The 7,574-nt window shown below is 36.9% G+C and overlaps 1 long non-coding RNA gene across 1 annotated transcript; it reads left to right on the top strand.

Moving 5' to 3' along the window:
* Nucleotides 1-250: 250 nt before the first annotated feature.
* LOC115922711 lies at nucleotides 251-1,347 on the top strand. The gene is made up of 2 exons (XR_004063570.1): nucleotides 251-336; nucleotides 836-1,347. It is a non-coding gene; the product is annotated as an uncharacterized LOC115922711 (long non-coding RNA).
* Nucleotides 1,348-7,574: the final 6,227 nt, after the last annotated feature.

Genomic DNA, 7,574 nt, shown 5'->3' with positions numbered 1-7,574 from the left:
TTTCATATCATTTATATGTGATGTAAACTTTCATAAAGGTTGTGAATTTAAGTCACTGACTGATGATCAGCTAAACTGTATCTTTTTTTAAACGTTTACAACATTGTTTGATATGTACGTGATTAGATGCTTGTGGGTATGATATGATTATTGCGTTAATTAAACATTTAATGTCAGATGGGGATGATATTGATAGTAGTTATTATAGTACTGACACAATGTTCGTTTTACTTTTGTAATTTAGGGGGTCCCCTGGTCATTGGATTTCAAACCTGGACATACCTTTGTGCACCATCTCCATTCTCCGTTGCAGAATACACACTGCGAGGGCAAATAGTAAGTCAAACTATATACCATATAGCGATTTTGTTTTCCCTTCTTTCCCTCTCATTACAAGAGATACTGACATTAATGACTTCTGGGCCTCTTTCTCTTCTATTGATTTTAAAGGAATTTTCGACGAAAGGTATTCTTATACCTAATACCGCAAGGCCAACCTTTCGCCACTGTCTCCTGGGCAAAAAATGGGAAATAAAGCTGAACCTAACGCGACTGGTAACTATTCTAGCTCAGAAAGGTTATTATTGCTCGCTGAAAATTCTGAAATCTGTCTATCATATCGCAACGGATGTGTCACTTGAATGGATTGCCAATCATATTTTACAAGGTCCTCGAGTAAATAATGACCCGCAGAGCCTGTAGGGGCTGCCCATTTTGGAACAAAAAATTGACACAAATACAAATAAATCCATGAGTAATTCCGCGGCATGAAAAATGATGACATTTGGTTAAGTTACTCCCAAAACGCGTCTATTCCACTTTCCTTTCCTCCCAGGAGCAATGGAAACGAGTTTTCTACGGATTCCATTTCTAGAAGGCCGACTTGTTAAACAGTTTCAGTCATATAGCCCAGTTAAGTATGTGATAATATCTTTATAATTAAGTTTCTATCCACTGGACCGAATTTCCAGTAATTAAGGCCCGACTAGGTCCCCCTAATCACTTTGCCAATCAAAACGCTATTAAAGCAATCATTGTTTTTAACGCTACGCGCTAAAATAATGTGCCGGTGACCCGCGTCTAATAAAGCGTGAAATGGAGTACCAAATTAACTCATAATATCCGGGTCACGTGATTGCATTGCCAATTTGAGTTTCAGTAAATCTTGAAATTAATAGCTGGGCTACCCTTGGGTGACGCCGGTTTAAAACTAAAACCCATCGTCGCCAGCTTAAATACTTAATTTGTCTGTTGGTGCGTATGTATCTAAACAACATTTTAGCCCGACTATGAAATTAATCCTCCCATCCAACCCAGCAAAAATAACAAATCGGTATTTCTTTTGCCCGATCGGCACATCTGCCAAGATTCGAATATGAATTCAGGAATTTATTACACATGAATACGCTACACAAATAGAGCGTTTGTTTAGCGTTAAATACCGCTATTATGTATCCGTATTTGTACACTGACTCTCAAAATAACAAATTAATCATGAATATCATTTCAACGATTTTGTTTTTAATTTTTGATTTTAATGCAAATGATATCAACAGATGAATTTGTAGTGAAAATCGGACCTCAGTATGTCAGTTCCAAACTCTCCATAGTGTGTATATATCGTGAGGCACCTTTCTGATATTTTCTGCACTCTCCAAAGAACATTATCAATTATAAAGATGCTCTGACTAATTTATAAAGAAAAGTGACATCAACAGAGGAATTTAGTATTGAAAATGAGCCCTCGGTATAAAACGTTTTCCTTTTGGTTTCAAAGCTCTCCACAGTTAGAAATTTAATAATTTAGACCACTCTTTCAGTGTACAGATTTTTCTTTGATGCATGGAGACTGGTTCATGCCATGATTGGATCGGGGCAAAAGCAAGCATCGCCATTTAGGCGCGTTGGTCAATAAAACATTGATTTTGTTGAGAACAGGCCTTCACCAGTCTATGTCAATCGATCACAAGGTGACGACGGGAGCCTTAAATTGCAGCAATGAAATTCTAACGCCCTTACCATTTTTTTTAACAGGCTACGATTTTATGGCATTTTACCATATTAAAAAAATCCTTGCCATAATTTATGCAGGAAACAGGCTTTTCGAGTATTTCACTCTGTCCCTAGAGATAACATGAGCAAAACTCAACCTATTTTGCCTCTAGCTTTTTTTTCGTTTACTGTGTATGGTTAGGATGAGGTCTGCAGTTTGATTTGGGGTTGGTGATATGGTTAAGACAAAGTGCAATGTTAGGTCGAAGGTTGAAGTACTGAACAGAGAATTGAGGAGTATTAGATCTTGGAGCGATTGTCGTTTGAGCATCTTTGTCAATTTACAATATAACATATTACTATATTCGTGGACAAGAACAGTCCACTTTTAATATTTGGTTAACCTAATATTTCCTTCTTGATTTAGGCCAAATGCAAATAAATGAACGTCTACGCGTACGGATGACAATGATTATATGTACAACTATTTTAGAGGCAAAAACTGCACTCTTTGCAGCAATACAAATTGCATTTGCGAATTTACGTGCATGTGTGTCTTGGAAAGACAGAGAAAGAAAAGTCATCCACCTGTTGCTTAAACTTGTTGCTAGAGGGCGGTAGATCACAATTATGAGCAGTGATGTCGTTTCTCTATTTTCGCATACATATCCAACAACTCGGTCGCATTATAGACATGCGTTATTAAAGCATTATGTTATCATTGGGTAATGTGATAATGGTTTTCATTGTACATAAATTTGAAAATGTATGTATACATGTTGGAAAGGAATATTCTTAGTTGTTCAGTTTAATTCGTTTAAAGACGTAAAATATCAGTTTGCAGCCTTCTCTTATTGATATCTACTTTTGAGTTTAGTATGTCCATTTCGTTTATGCATTTATTTCAATCTGTTCTGTTTCATATATATTTATTTATGCGTATGATTTCAGTATCTAAGATTTATTATCAGTAAGTGTTAGACTGCTATAAAGTCAATGTGTATGTGTTTTGCTGATTAAGCTTAATACCGTTCTCATGTGTGTTCTGTTAGGCAACCAAATCAATTCAATATTTTCACTTCATTTAGATGCCATCTTTGCATTAAACATTTGTAAAATACATCAATTAAAGACATGTAATTTCAGACATAAATACATTTGAATGACAAAAGCATAATATACATATAGCGCTTAGAGACTTCGGTGGTAAGCGCTTTATAAGTAACGTTTTTATTATTATTATTTTTGACAAAACTAAATTGGGCACAGCTGTAAAAGAAAACAAGTTTGTTTTTTTAAAGACAGCTTCCCTGATAGAATAGGATTTGGTAAACATTTGGTAAACTAATTTCTTTGCATAATGTCATTTTTATAGAATACATTTATCATCTATTGAGTGATGGGCAATGTTTACAGAACCAGACGTTTCCTTCAATGTTCCGTAACTAAAATAAAAGGAACAGATGGACGTGTTTTTATGGGGAGAAAATTTTTGACCGCTCCGTGAAATAACTTCACACTCTTGTTTGCGCATGCATGATGGTGAAGTAAAAAACAATTAGAGCAGATTGCTCAAGAGAGGGGAGAAAATAAATATAAGACAAGGAAAAGACCAGGTGGGGGAAAGAAGCTCGTGGAATAAAGCTGGACGATGTATTATTTATTTTTCTCGGCACCCCCGTGTCTACCATTTCTGTGTTTCCTCGCAACCCCCCTGACGCTTCTTGGTAAACCGCCCGAAGGGACGCGGGGGTCATTTGCATCACCATTCCGCAGGGTTCGGGGTGCGCCGCTTGGGAGCCTTTTTGGTAGGGAACGCGGGAACAATAGGCGGGGTCAGTGAGATTCAATGGAGGGATCAGACCGGGTTGGGATCAGTTTGGAAGTATGCACGCGATAAAAAAAAAGTATGGTGCAATGTACCTTGGATGTACCAGAGAGAGAGAGAGAGAGAGAACTGTTGAGATAGGGGAAATAAAAGCGAGAAAGGGAGAGAAATTTAGAGAGATGGACAGACAGAAGGTAAAAGAGAGAGAGAGAGACACTGACAGAAACACAGAAAGAACAAAATAACCTGAGAAAACCCCTAAACTTTGAAAGTTCTGGCAATCGGAAAAAGCCCCCTATGATATAGAAGAGAGTATTAAATATGATCTAGGAGAGAGAGAATGTGAGACAGAAAGAGAGAGAAAAGATAGGAGATAGAGGGAGAAGAGGAAAGTAAATAATACATAGGAGGATCGAGGTGTTACTGGATATGAAAATCCATTTGAGAATAAGTAACAATACAACAATTCACACTTATCCACGCTATAATTAAACATGAACCGGCTCTAAAAGCACAAAATCGGGAAATGGGTGCCGTACATGAAATTTAGAGATTAGTTATAGATTGTTTGTATTAAACTTTTAGCAATATAACTCACTCAGAAATGGCACCGTAGCACCGATGTAGGATACATGTTATTTATTTTGTGCAAAAACACTTTGAGGATATCAATTCTACATTGTGGCAGTTAGAAAACCTTGTCCATTGGGCATTTTGATATACATTACTGGACTGGTAATGTATCGAAAAACCTAGGTATGGAGTTATCTACTCAAGATTCTAAGTTATCCACCTCACTGTTTCATCCGCATACATATCAGCTCCCCGATTGCCCATCCTCTGTCTTTCTCTCTCTCTCTCTCTCTCTCTCTCTCTCTCTCTCTCTCTCTCTCTCTCTCATGTCTAACTCCTTATTCTATCTTTCTCTATTTTCTTTCTCCCTCTTTATTATCTATGCCGTATTCTCTATCCTTCCCTTTCTCTCTACCTCTCTATCTCTCTTTCTGTCTATCTATCCATGCTCATATCTTTATTCGTCCCTCTTCAAATATGTATTATTCTGTTTCTCTCTCTCTCTCTCTTTCTCTCTTCTGTTCGTCTCTCTCTCTCTATCTCAGTTTCTCCCTATCTGTTTCTCTATTTATTCTGTATGTCACTTTCTCTGTCTCACCTCTCTCTCTCTCTCTCTCTCTCTTTCCATCTTCTCCTTTGAACAAACATCACATTATTTCTGTTTGCTTTAAGTTTTTGTAATTGTTTCAGTGTGCAAAGTTAAACGTTCAAAGTTGATTGATTAGTATTAGAAGTAGGAAAAGGAAAATCTCAGATCAAATGAGGAAGAAAATAAAAGGAAAAAATATAGGGTAGTGTTGAAAGATCGTCACTAAAATTGTTCGTGCGTAACGTTAAATGCATGGTAGCGAATTATTACGAGGTGCTTAAATCCCAGTCTTACCAGAGCCATCCCATAATTTCCGCATTCCAATTTCGACTTTTTCTCCTTTTGAACGAGTGGCGTTACTGTGAGGGAGCACGGGGGCACGTCCCCCCCCCCGTCAACAAGTTAAAAGAAAATATAAGATAAAGGAAGATGGAGAGAGAAAGGAGAGGGGGAGGGGAACGTGAAAATACGCTACGACCCTTCCCACACCCTCTCCAATAGTCTTGATAATTTTCACTTCATCCACCGAGTTAGAGTGGTAAACCGAATACCTCTTCCAACTCCCTGAAAAAAAGGAAAGAAAGAAGAAAAAACAGTGTCTCTTGTCTGGGCCCTGCTTTACCACGACGGGGTAGCTAATTCTATATGTTTTTGTTTTAAGTAGTACTAGGAAGTTTTATATTTCAAATATCATGATGATGCTGGGATGATAAATAATACAACATTTTAATTGACTACTTGTTAATAACTGAAAATAAACGAATTGCTTCTGCCAAAATAGATTTCATAGAATAGTGTATAGACTATAGAGTATGTGAAATAGTCATGCAAAATACAGAAAGATCAACGTTGCGAGTATGTCAGGAATATAAACATGTAGTAAATTGTTTCGCATGTGCATATCCGTGTTATTGTTTCCACCCTTGTCTGTGGCCTCCATGGTTGCAGAATACTTGTCATATATTCACATATTTAACTGATCAAAGAAAGAGCCCCAGGGGAGCTCTGCAGTTGTTTACACATGATCAACGATCCATCTATTACTAGAAAACAAGGGTCACATAACTAATAAAAAGCAAAATTACCGCACAGTTTATCAGATTCATTTTGCAATGAAACGGACCTATTTTTACCCGGCGTTGCACACGAGGCGTCGTTTCGATTGCGTCATTATGATTGCGTCATAACCCACGCTAATTAACGTTATGGAGACAGTGAGTCAATGCGCTAATAATTTAGGGCAATAATTATAATGTCCATTTTGCATTCACATTTTGGACACATATCACTCCGTCATGGTGCGTCAGAGACAGCGCAAGTCACTGACGCAAGTCACTACGTCAGCAAGTGAAGCTTCATATAAACCACGGTCATCAAGGAAAAAACACGCCGTAAAAGTGAATGGGTTTTTGCATTTAGCAGTGAACATGTATGCCCCGTTTGCTTATAATGACGCTTGCTATCTTACATCTAAGATTATATCTTTCAAAATGGCTATCGGTTTTCCACTCTAGCAGCCATGGATGGCAAACATGGCCCACTTTTTTCCCCGCACAAAGAATATCATGAATACAATTGAAATCATAACATTTCACTCCAGTACCGAATGAATTTATAATCATCAAGGTCTAATTATCATGATTAATGGATTCTTCGAATTGTGTTCCTTATAAGCATTCACTTTACATGTGCTGTAAAAGTGATATGAACTTTAAGTTGTATATTGAGATTGGTGAGGACATTTTAAGAGACATCGCTCTCACGTTGAATGCTTCTTTGATCTTCCATTTATACCAAAAGCTCACCAAGTTGGCATACGGAAGAAAAGTGGTCCATTCAGACATCTAGATATAATAATGGCACCATTATTAGAGATATCTGATATCTGATTGATGTTAATAAATTGATGTTATCATTTGCAAGTGTAATGCTAAGCTGTACTTTAATTCTGTATAGGTTATAGGCAAAACCTCATTGCATTTACAGTATAAAGTGTATTTTAGTAATGTGAGGTGAAAATGATGGATAAGCGGAAATTTGTTGTTACTTTTTTGCAAAATGATATATGCATAATCCAATGTAATTAGGGACTTTGAATTTTGCTTATGGACTCAGTTGTACTTGAAAACATATTGTGAGATTGATAATATACCAACATTTGTTTTACTATTAGTGTTTACTCCGCTTTTTGAGGCTATCATTTATTTAGACCTATACCTATGAATTACATCGTCCAAATGAGTCGTCTGCGGTAAACTGGATATCATTAACCCCGACCGATATGCTGTGCTGTTGAAACAATATCGTGTTCCAAATAAAATCCGGCAAATATGGAATAAGTGAATTTTAAGTGCCACAATTTGTTAGCTCGTGGATGCAATTAATACCATGTTACGAAATACCATAATCACGTTGATTCAAAATGCCAATGCACTTCTACCTGTGATGTACCTGTGCGTAGACAATTGAAAGCAGTGTACTACATGTATCATGATGCGTTTCATGTTACAGTGTTATACATTGTTATAGTAAAGTATTTTATTTATGCGTTTAGGCTTATAATCTACTCCCGGCGTCTCGATTTAATAAAAT

Source organism: Strongylocentrotus purpuratus, unplaced genomic scaffold (assembly GCF_000002235.5).
Source record: "Strongylocentrotus purpuratus isolate Spur 01 unplaced genomic scaffold, Spur_5.0 spur5_scaffold_12, whole genome shotgun sequence".
Lineage (NCBI taxonomy): Eukaryota > Metazoa > Echinodermata > Echinoidea > Camarodonta > Strongylocentrotidae > Strongylocentrotus > Strongylocentrotus purpuratus.
The sequence above is the reverse complement of the archived record's forward strand: the minus strand, read 5'-3'. Positions and strand labels throughout refer to the sequence as shown.